This window comes from Heterodontus francisci, chromosome 3, assembly GCF_036365525.1.
Source record: "Heterodontus francisci isolate sHetFra1 chromosome 3, sHetFra1.hap1, whole genome shotgun sequence".
NCBI classification, from domain to species: domain Eukaryota; kingdom Metazoa; phylum Chordata; class Chondrichthyes; order Heterodontiformes; family Heterodontidae; genus Heterodontus; species Heterodontus francisci.
The window spans coordinates 20766892-20779380 of NC_090373.1; the positions used below are offsets into that span (position 1 = coordinate 20766892).

The window sequence follows — 12489 nt, forward strand, 5'->3', positions numbered from 1 at the left end:
ATTATTGATTTTCTACCTTAGTTTTCTCAGTCTTAGCCATTTGGGATGCAGTATGTGAGTAATTTATGGGATGTCTCGTGGCTTGGGAGGAAATATCTGATTTTGGATCTGTGGTTTCCAAAGCTTTCCATCACTTCAATGGAGTGTAAAATTGGGCGGGGTCTCAGAGCAACATTGCACTCAATCCAGTCAGTTATCTGATGGGTGGATTAGGCTATGATTGGATCTGTAATGCTGCTGGAGATTGTGCTCAAGAAGCCGGAGGTCCTCCGAGTGGGGCCCAGCACTTCCAGTCACTTCTGGTGCTTCCCATGCAGCGCCTCATGCTGGGAAGGGTGATCATGCAGGTGTCCCCAACGTGTACTACAAGCCTCCCAACTGGTGCTCTTATGCCTACTGGCTGCTTTGATGCTCTATTTACAAACTTGGACCATGTTCATTCAACATATTCACTTGTCACTCACCAAAGAACATCCATTCAACAGCAAGAGGAATCCAGCACCAGCATTATTTAAAGGGCCAGGCGCCCAACTTGAAGGTAAGGTGATTTAGAATAACTCCTACTATTGCAAAGTTTGTGTAAGTGCTCTGAAGTGTTTTTGGAGGTGTTGTGATGAGTTCCTGGACTTGGCTGGGAGTATTGCTGCATCCTCACAGGGAGGGCAGCGCAGTAGGTGACCTGTCCATACGAAATAGGAGCAGGAGTAGGCCACTCGGCCCCTCGAGCCTCCTCCGCCATTTAGCAAGATCATGGCTGATCTGATTGCAACCTCAACTCCACATTCTCACCTACCCCCAACAACCTTTAACCCCCTTGCTTATCAAGAATCTATCTACCTCTGCCTTAAAAATATTCAAAGACTCTGCTTCCATAGCCATTTGAGAAAGAGTTCCAAAGACTCACGACCCTTTGAGAGAAAATATTTCCCCTCATCTGTCTTAAATGGGCGACCCCTTATTTTTAAATGGTGACCCCTAGTTCAAGATTGTCCCACAAGAGGAAACATCCTTTCCACATCCACCCTGTCAGAACCCCCTCAGAATCTTATATGTTTCAATCAAGTCACATCTTACTCTTCTAAACTCCAGCAGTTACAAGCCTAGCCTGTCCAACCTTTCCGCATAAGAAAACCCGCCCATTCCAGATATTAGTCTAGTAAACAAAGGCTGCATCAGGTATGGGGTCTGCAGCACCACAGGGAGGTGGATCAGAGGCTGCAGAGAGGGAAGGCTCTGCATGATGTCCTCTGCCAAATTGGAGCCAGATTCCTCCATGCTCCTTAACAGTGACAGGAGGCTATTTGGCAGGCCAGCCAATGCACCCAGCGTAAACCACTCCATCAAGGTCTTCATCTGAGTCTCCTGTAGCAGAATGATCTGTGTCCTCGCCCTCTGATGAACTGAAGCACAAACTTTGATTTCTCTCTGGCCTGGCTACAGCTCACTCATGCCTGGTGACTCACCACATGCAGATCTCGACTCAATACCAGCTTCTAAGGTTCGTGCAAACTTGTCCTGCAAGAGGAGGCTCAGAATGTCAGTGATTGTGGTGCACTGTGTTTGGGTGATGTGCCTGCCACAGCTAAATAACTGGAGGTTTGTGGAGGCAGCGAGAGGTGGATGTGAGACTGGCTGTTAGGTCTAAGTCCTGAATGCCCGGGAGTGCTTCTGGGTGTGTGATGGGGGTGTGGTGCATTGAGCAGTGTGAGAGTCTGGTGGAGTGTTAGGTAGGAGATAGAACCATAGAAAAGTTACAACACAGAAAGAGGCCATTCAGCCCATCGTGTCTGCGGTAGCTGAAAAAACTAGCCGCCCAATCTAATCCCACCTTCCAGCACTTGGTCCGTAGCCTTGCAGGTTACAGCACTTCAGGTGCATGTCCAGGTATCTTTTAAATGAGTTGAGGGTTTCTGCCTCCACCACCGTTCCTGGCAGTGAATTCCAGACATCCACCACCATCTGGGTGGAATGAGTTGTTCCTTATGTCCCCTCTAATCCTTCTGCCAATTGCCTTAAATCTGTGCCCCCTGGTAATTGACCTCTCTGCTAGGGGAAACAGGTCCTTCCTGTCTATCTAGGCTCCCCGTAATTGTGTACATTTCAATTAAGTCATCCCTCAGCCTCCTCTGTTCTAAGGAAAACAACCATAACCTATCCAATCTTTCCTGCAACTTTCAAGCCCTGGCAACATTCTTGTAAATCTCCTCTGTACTCTCTCCAGAGCAATTATGTCCTTCCTGTAATGTGGTGACCAGAACTGTACACAATACTCCAGCTGTGGCCTAACCAGCGTTTTATACAGTTCCAGCATTACATCCTGCTTTTGTATTCTATACCTCGGCCAATAAAGGAAAGCATTCCATATGCCTTCTTCATCACTTTATCTACCTGTCCTGTCCCTTCAGGGACCTGTGGGTGTCTTCCTCTATCCCTCTCATTATCCTCCCATTTATTGTGTATTCCCTTGCTTGTTTTGCCCTCCCCAAATGCATTACCTTACACTTATCCAGATTGAATTCCATTTACCACTTTTCTGCTCACTGAACAAACCATTGATATAATTCTGGAGTTTACAGCTATCCTCTTCACTATCATGTACATTCACTGACTTTTACCACCCATGTGAGGTCATTAGACTTCTTGTTGCACTGCTGCCAGGTCCTTGGGGCCAGACTCTGGAATTGGCTATTTACTCCCATTCCCTTCCAAGGGTGTTCCTGGAGGGCCTCCTGGTCCACACGGAAGTAAGACCTCTCTCGTTCTGTCCACCTCCACCACTGAGGCCTCCAGCACCGCATCTGTGACACTAGGAGCCCTCTCTCTTCTCTGGTGCTCCAGCCAGTGTCAATACAGGCAGTTTTCAGTAGTTTCTTTCCTCTGGGTGCAGCTCTGCTTAAAGAAGGACAGACAGCCTTTAAGAGGAGCAGGCTAGCTGCACCGTGTGCTATCAGCACATGCTGCTTGGCCCCCTGCTGAGCGCTCAGGCAGCCAGCAGCACGGGCCCTACTTGGACCAACTCTAAAATCAGGCAAATGAGGAGACAGCACCGTGTTTGCACCAAGTTTGCGTGCTGCTTTCCTCCACTGTTATGGGTGCAGGCACACTGTGAATTGTGACCCCCACCTCCAAAAAACAGCGCGTATCAATTTTTAGCCCATGGCCTCTACAAGTACTACTCGGCTGCCAGGAATGACGGCTCACTGAATAACATTTTAAAAACTGCTACTTTGTTAGTGTCTGTAACTTAAAATGCATTAGTGCCTTGCACCACAAATAACTTCTTCACCAGTCTGGGTATCACATGACTTGACAATCTGTGATATTGTCCCCTAGGATTCCTTAAGCAGCCACACTGGAATTCATTTTACTGACTGATCTATAGGGATGCTATGGCATCTCTTTTATTATACTGGGAATTTACACACATCACACAATGATTATGTTAATTATCCAATTGGCCAGTGAGACTAAGTGGCTCATAGAAAACATAATTTAATCAAAATATGCTAATTGTATTGACTATTAACTCCGTGCAGTGTATATTCAGTGGTAGCTGCAGGCACACTTGTATATTATATAATTTCTCTGGCACAAGTGGTTCGTACATATTAAAAACACTCTCTCCTCTCAGTGACTTGTTGGGGGAAGCCATTGCACAGGCACTGAAAACCCTTCAGTATGTGTCAGCTGTGGCTTGGTGGTTAGCACTTTCACCTCTGAATCCAGAGACTTGAGCACATAATCAGGCTAATACTGCAGTGCAGTACTGAGGGAATATAGTACTGCTGTCGGTGCCATCTTGTGTTTGAAACATTAAATCTCTCAGATAGATATAAAAAATCCCATGGCACTATGTAAAAGCAGGATAGTTTATCCCAGTGTTCTGGCTGATATTTATCCCTCAGCCAATATCTGGCCATTGTCACATTGCTGTTTGTGAGACCTTGCTGTGTGCGAATTGGCTGCAGTGCTTCCTACAAGAGTGACGACACTTCAGAAAAGTACTTAATTGGTTTAAAAATGCTTCGGGATATCCTGAGGTTGTGAAAGATGCTACATAAATTGAAAATTCTTTGGAGGGTTTGAAGGGCTGGAGGAGATTCCAGAGATACAGAGGGGCAAGGCCATGAATGGTTAAAACATTGGAAGGAACAGATTAAATTGAAGGTATTTGGGGAACCAAGGATAGGAGTGAAGGGACAGCTTGCATTTATATCATTCCATTCATGACTTTATGATGTCCCAAGGCACTTTACAGCCAATTAAGTACTTTTGAAGAGTAGTTGTTAGAGAAACGTCTAGTCATGGTTGTATGAACAAGCGTACATATGAACATGCGAATTAGGAGTAGGAGTGGGCCATTCAGCCCCTCAAGCCTGCTCCGCTATTTGATAAGATTATGGCTGATCTGAATGTGGCCTCAACTCCACTTTCCTGTCTGCCCCCCCATAACACTTGATTCCCTTGTCTTTCAAGAATCTATCTAACTCAGCCTTGAATATATTCAATGACCCAGCCTTTACTACTCTCTGAGGAAGTGAATTCCACAGACTAACGACCCTGTGAGAGAAAAAAATTCTCCTCATCTTCATCTTAAATGGGAGACCCCGTATTTTAAACTGTGTTCTCTAGTTCTAGTCCTGCCATAAGTGGAAACTTCCTTCCTGCATCCACCCTATCAAGTCCCCTTAGGGTCTTACATGTTTCAATAAGATCACCTCTCATTCTTCAAAACTCCAATAGGTATAGTCCCAACTTGTTCAACATTTCCTCATAACATACCCCCTTCATCCCAGGAATCAGTCAAGTGAACCTTCCCTGAACTGCTTCTAATGCAATGTTATCCTTTCTTAAGTAAGGAGACCAAAACTGTACACAGTACTATGGAATAAAAGCAAAATACTGCGGATGCTGGAAATCTGAAACAAAAACAAGAAATGCTGGATTCACTCAGCAGGTCTGGCAGCATCTGTGGAAAGAGAAGCAGAGTTAACGTTTCGGGTCAGTGACCCTTCTTCGGAACACCGAAGTTACCCCCTATGCCATGAACTCTTATTTTGTGTAATAACCTTTGATGTAGAAACTTATTGAATACCTTTTGGAAATCCAAGTTCACCACATCTACAGGTTCCCCTTTATCTATGTTGCTTGTTACTTCCTCAAAGAACTCTAATAAATTCATCAAACACTATTTCCCTTTTACAAAGCCATGTTGACTCTGCCTGATCGCATTATGATTTTCTAAATGTCCTGCCATAGCCTCCGTAATAATGGATTCCAGATTTTCCCTATGACAGATGTTAGGCTAACTAGCCTATAGTCTTCTGCTTTCTGTCTCCCTCCTTTCTTGAATAGAAGTGTTACATTAGCTATTTTCCAATCTGCTGGGACATTTCCAGAATCTAGGGAATTTTGGAAGATCACAATTAATGCATCCACTATCACTGCAGTCACTTCTTTAAAGATCCTAGGATGCAGGCCATCAGGTCCAAGGTACTTGTCAGCCTTTAGGTCTAATAGTTTTCCCAGTACCTTTTCCCTGGTGATTGTGATTGTTATAAGTTCTTTCCTGCCTTTCACCTCTTGTTTTTCAAGTATCTGTAGGATGTTTTTTGTGCTGTCGACAGTGAAGACTGGAAGAAAATAGCTGTTCAACGCTTCCATCATTTTCTTGTTAATTCCTTGTTATTACTTCCCCAGACTCACTCTCTAGAAGACCAATGCTCACTTGAATTACTCTTTTCCTTTGCCTCACAAACCTTATTGAGTTTTTTGAGAAGGTGACCAAACAGGTGGATGAGGGTAAAGCCGTGGATGTGGTGTATATGGATTTCAGTAAGGCGTTTGATAAGGTTCCCCACGGTAGGCTATTGCAGAAAATACGGAAGTATGGGATTGAAGGTGATTTAGTGCTTTGGATCAGAAAGAAGACAGAGGGTGGTGGTTGATGGCAAATGTTCATCCTGGAGTTTAGTTACTAGTGGTGTACCGCAAGGATCTGTTTTGGGGCCACTGCTGTTTGTCATTTTTATAAATGACCTGGATGAGGGTGTAGAAGGGTGGGTTAGTAAATTTGCGGATGATACGAAGGTCGGTGGAGTTGTGGATAGTGCCGAAGGATGTTGTAGGTTACAGAGGGACATAGATAGGCTGCAGAGCTGGGCTGAGAGATGGCAAATGGAGTTTAATGCGGAAATGTGTGAGGTGATTCACTTTGGAAGGAGTAACAGGAATGCAGAGTACTGGGCTAATGGGAAGATTCTTGGTAGTGTAGATGAGCAGAGAGATCTTGGTGTCCAGGTACATAAATCCCTGAAAGTTGCCACCCAGGTTAATAGGGCTGTTAAGAAGGCATATGGTGTGTTAGCTTTTATTAGTAGGGGGATCGAGTTTAGGAGCCACGAGGTCATGCTGCAGCTGTACAAAACTCTGGTGAGGCCGCACCTGGAGTATTGCGTGCAGTTCTGGTCACCGCATTATAGGAAGGATGTGGAAGCTTTGGAAAGGGTGCAGAGGAGATTTACTAGGATGTTGCCTGGTATGGAGGGAAGGTCTTACGAGGAAAGGCTGAGGGACTTGAGGTTGTTTTCGTTGGAGAGAAGGAGGAGGAGAGGTGACTTAATAGAGACATATAAGATAATCAGAGGGTTAGATAGGGTGGATAGTGAGGGTCCTTTTCCTCGGATGGTGATGGCAAACACGAGGGGACATAGCTTTAAGTTGAGGGGTGATAGATATAGGACAGATGTCAGAGGTAGTTTCTTTACTCAGAGAGTAGTAGGGGCGTGGAACGCCCTGCCTGCAACAGTAGTAGACTCGCCAACTTTAAGGGCATTTAAGTGGTCATTGGATAGACATATGGATGAAAAAGGAATAGTTTAGGTCAGATGGTTTCACAGGTCGGCGCAACATCGAGGACCGAAGGGCCTGTACTGCGCTGTAATGTTCTATGTTCTATAATACTTGTAGAAACTCTTAGTATCTGTTTTTATATTTCTAGATAGCTTTCATTCATACTCTAATTTCTCCCTTCTTATTTGATTTTTAGTCATTCTTTTCTGGTATTTAAATCTGTCCAATCTTCTGATCTACCACTAATCTTCGCAAAATTGTATGTTTTCATTTCAATTTGATGCTATCTTTAACTTCCTTAGTTCGCCATGGATGGTGCGTCCTTCTCCTAGAGTCTTTCTTTCCACATCTTGCTGAGAGATGTGAAGTATCTCCTTAAATGTCTGCCACTGCTTCCCTAATTTTAACCTAATTTCCCAGTTCACTTTGGCCAACTCTGTCTTCATACCCTTGTAATTGTCTTTATTTAAGTTTAAAATACTAGTCTAGACCCACACTTCTGATCCTCAAACTGAATGTGAAATTCTATCATGTTATGATCACTGTTGCCTAGAGGCTCCTTTACTATGATATCATTAATTAATCCTGTCTCATTGCACATTACCAGATCTGGAATGGCCTATTCCCTGGTTGGCATTAGAACGTCCTGCTCTAAGAAATTGTCCCGAGCATACTCTATGAATTCATCTTCCAAGCTACCTTTGCCAATCTGATTTGTCTAATCTATATGTGAATTGAAAGAACCCATGATTATTGCAGTACTTTCTTACAAGCCCCCGTTATTTCTTCCTGTGTGCTCTGTCCTGACAATGTAGCTACTGATAGGGGACCTATAAACTACTCCCACAAGTGACTTCAAGTAAAAGGTGTCGCTATGGGTACCCGCATGGGTCCTAGTTATGCCTGTCTTTTTGTGGGATATGTCGAGCATTCTTTGTTCCAGTCCTACTCAGACCCCCTCCCCCAACTCTTTTTCCAGTACATTGATGACTGTATCGGTGCCGTTTCCTGCTCCCGCCCCGAACTGGAAAACTTTATCAACTTTGCTTCCAATTTCCACCCTTCTCTCACCTTTACATGGTCCATCTCTGACACTTACCTTCCCTTCCTCGACTTCTCTGTCTCCATCTCTGGGGATAGATTGTCTGCTAATATCCATTATAAGTCCACTGACTCCCACAGCTACTTCGACTACACTTCTTCACACCTTACCTCCTGTAAGGACTCCATTCCATTCTCCCAGTTTCTCATTCTCCGACGCATCTGCTCTGATGATGCTACCTTCCATGACGGTGCTTCTGATATGACCTCCTTTTTCCTGAACCGAGGATTTCCCCCCACTGTGGTTGACAGGGCCCTCAACCGTGTCCGGCCCATTCCCCGCACCTCTACCCTCACCCCCTCCCCTCCCTCCCAGAACCGTGACAGGGTTCCCCTTGTCCTCACTTTTCACCCCATCAGCCTCCATATCCAAAGGATCATCCTCCGCCATTTCCGCCACCTCCAGCGTGATGCCACTTCCAGTCGCATCTTACTCTCCCTTCCCCTGTCAGCATTCCGAAGGGATCGTTCCCTCTGCGACACCCTGGTCCACTCCTCCATTACCCCCACCACCTCGTCCCCGTCCCATGGCACCTTTCCCTGCAGTCGCAGGAGGTGTAATACCTGCCCATTTACCTCCTCTCTCCTCACTATCCCAGGCCCCAAACACTCCTTTCAGGTGAAGCAGCGATTTACTTGTACTTCTTTCAATGTAGTATACTGTATTCGCTGCTCACAGTGTGGTCTCCTCTACATTGGGGAGACCAAGCGCAGACTGGGTGACCGCTTTGCGGAACACCTCCACTCAGTCCGCAAGCAGGACCCTGAGCTTCTGGTTGCTTGCCATTTCAACACTCCCCCCTGCTCTCATGCTCACATCTCTGTCCTGGGATTGCTGCAGTGTTCCAGTGAACATCAACGCAAGCTCGAGGAACAGCATCTCATTTACCGATTAGGCACACTACAGCCTGCCGGACTGAACATTGAGTTCAATAATTTCAGAGCATGACAGCCCCCCATTTTACTTTTATTTTTAGTTATTTTTTCTTCCTTTTTTTGACATTCTTTTTTACATTTTTTACAATCTTTTTTTTGCATTTATTTCATTTCATCTTAGTTTGTTCAGTTTGCTTACCCACTGTTTTTTTTCAGGTTTGCACTTGCTGCTGTTCAATATTCAGTGTATTAACACCTAATCTGTACTAATGCTTTGTCTTTCAACACACCATTAACATATTGTTTGCCTTTGCTCCGTGACCTTTTGGTCAGCTATGTGGCCTGGTCCAATCTAGACCTCCTTTGTTATCTCTTGCCCCACCCCCACCTCACTTGCTTATAACTTGCGACTTTTCTAATATTTGTCAGTTCCGAAGAAGGGTCACTGACCTGAAATGTTAACTCTGCTTCTCTTTTCACAGATGCTGCCAGACCTGCTGAGTGGTTGCAGCATTTCTTGTTTTTATCCCACAAGTGACTTCTTCTCTTTGCTATTTCTTATTTCCACTAAGCTGATTCTACATCTTGACCTTTTGAACTAAGGCTATCTCTCACTACTGTATTCATGTCACTCTTAATTAACCAAGCTACCCCACCACCTTCCCCTAGCTTCCTGTCCTTCCAAAATGTCAATACCCGTGAATATTTAGGTCACAGTCTTGGTCACCTTGCAACCATGTCTCTGAAATGCTGTCAGATCATACGTATTTATTTTTATTTGTGCTAATTCATCCATTTTGTTACATAGGAGGACATTGTAATGTAGGAGTGGCAGTTAATTTGTGTGCAGCATGATCCCACAATCAACAGTGTGATAATGATTAGATAATCTGTTTTAGTAATGTTGGTTGAGGCATAAATATTGGCCAGAACACTGGGAAGATCTCCCCTGCTTCTCAAAATAGCGTCATGTTATGTCCACCTGAAAGGGCAGACAGTGCCTCAGTTAATGCCTTCAGTGAAAGACAGTGCAGCACTCCCTCAATATTGAACTGGAATATTAACCTAGATTATGTGCTCAAATCTCAGGAGCGGGACTTGAACCCACAACCTTCTGCCTCAGAGGCAAGAGAGCTAGATGGCAGTCAACTTGCATACAGCAAGCTCCTGCAAACATCAATGAGATAATGGATAGATAGTCTGATTTATGGATGTTGATTGAGAGTTAAATATTGGCCAGGATGCCGTTTTCTCCTTCCAAATAATGTTATGGGAGGTAGGTGTGATTTTAATTCTGTGATTGTGTGGAGAAAGAATAAAACTGGACGGACCACCAGTCATTGAACTAGACACCAGAAAGGACAAAGACACACGCAGCCCAGTTGACACTGCAAAGTCCTCCTCACTAACATCTGGTGACTTGTGCCAAAATTTGGAGAGCCGTCCCACAGACTAGTCAAGCAACGGCCTGGCATAGTCATGTTCAGCAAATTATACCTTACAGTCCCAAACTCCTTCATCACCATCCCTGGAAATGTTCTGTCCTACCAGTATACTGTCAGGAGGGTGTGGCCCTGGGAGTCCTCAATATTGACTCTGGACCCATAAAGTCTCATGGTATCAGGTCAAACATGGACAAGGAAACCTCCTGCTGATTCCCACCTACCTCCCTCCCTCAGATGATGAATCATTACTCCTCCATGTGAAACATAATTTGGAAGAAGCACTGACAGTAGCAAGGGAAAAGAATGTACTTTAAGTGGGAGGCTTCAATGTCCATCACCAAGAGTGGCTCGGTAGTACCACTGCTGACCAAACTGACTGAGTCCTGAAGGACATGTCTGCTTGACGGGGCCTGTGGCAGGTGGTGAGAGAACCAAAACAAGGGAAAAACTTAATTGACATTGCCTGCACCAATCTGCCTGTTGCAGATGCATAGCTCCATGCTAGGAGAACCACCGCACAGTCCTTGTGGAGATAAAATCCCGTCTTCACACTGAGGATATCCTCCATCATGTTGTGTGGCACTACCAGTGTGCTAAACGGGATAGATTTAAAACAGATCTAGCAGGTCAGAACTGGGCATCCATGAGATGCTGTGAACCATCAGCAACAGAATTGTATTCAACCACAATCTGTAACCTCATGACCCGGCATATACCCCACTATACTATTACCATCAAGCCAGGTGACCAATCCTGGTTCAATGAGGAGTGTAGGAAGCATATCAGGAGCAACATCAGGCATACCTAAAATTGAGGTACCAACCCAGTGAAGCTACAACACAGGACTACTTGCATGCTAAACAACAGCAGCAGCATGCAATAGACAGAGCTAAGTGATTCCACAACCAACAGATTAGATCAAAGCTCTACAGTCCTGCCACATCCAGCAGTGAATGGTGGTGGACAATTTAACAACTAACTGGAGGAGGTGGCTCATCAAATGTTCCAATCCTCAATGATGGGGGAGACCAGCACATCAGTGCGAAAGACAGGCTGAAGCATTTGCAACCATCTTTAGCCAGAACTGCCAAGTGGTTGATCCATCTCAGCCTCCTCCTGAGGTCCCCAACATCACAGGTGCCAGTCTTCAGACAATTCGATTCACTCCACGTGATATCAAGAAATGGCTGGAGACACTGGATACAGCAAAGGCTATGGGCCCTGACAACATCCTGGCTGTAGGACTGAAGACTTGTGCTCCAGAACTAGCCGCCCCCCTAGCAAAGCTGTTCCAGTACAGCTACAACACTGGCATCTACCCGACAATGTGGAAAATTACCCAGTTATGTCCCACCCACAAAAAGCAGGCCAAATCCATTCCGGCCAATTACAGCCCTATCAGTCGACCGTCAATCGTTAGCAGAGTGATGGCAGGCGTCCTTAACAGTGCTATCAAGCGGCACTTACTCAGCAATATCCAGCTCATTTGTGTGCAGTTTGGGTTCTGCCAGGGCCCCTCAGCTCCAGACCTCATTATAGCCTTGGTCTAAACATGGATATCAGAGGTGAATTCCAGAGATGAGATGAGAGTGACTGCTCTTGGCATCAAGGCATTTGAGTGAGTGTGGCATCAAGGAGCCCTATTAAAATTGAAGTCAATGGGAATCGGGAAAAACTCTCCACTGGTTGGAACCATACGCAGCACAAAGGAAGATGGGTGTGGTTGTTGGTGGCCAATCATCTCAATACCAGGACATCACTGCAGGAGATCCTCAGGGTAATGTCCTAGGTCCAACCATCTTCAGTTGCTTTATCAATGACCTTCCCTCCATTATAAGGTCAGAAGTGGGGATGTTCACTGATGATTGCACAGTGTTCAGTACCATTTGCAACTCCTCAGATACTGAAGTAGTTGGGGCCCACAAGCAGCAAGACCTGGACAACATTCAGGCTAAGACTGATAAGTGGCAAGTAACATTCATGCCTCACAAGTCCCAGGGACTGACCATCTCCAACTGTCCCTTTCACAGTCAATGACATTAACATCGCTGAATTCCCCCACTATCAACATCTTGGGGATAATGGTTGATTAGAAACCTAACTGGACCAGCCATATAAATCCTGTGGCTACAAGAGCAGGTCATCGAGGGCAAAGCAGTCTGCTTGATTGGCATCTGATCCACCATATTAAACATTCACTCCCTCCGCCACTGGC

At 45.2% G+C, this 12489-nt stretch overlaps 1 protein-coding gene across 6 annotated transcripts in view; it reads left to right on the forward strand.

Moving 5' to 3' along the window:
* The window catches only part of khdrbs2 (KH domain containing, RNA binding, signal transduction associated 2), a 902011-nt gene that overhangs the window by 670542 nt on the left and 218980 nt on the right, over positions 1-12489 (forward strand). The gene's annotated exons all lie outside the window — the stretch shown is intronic.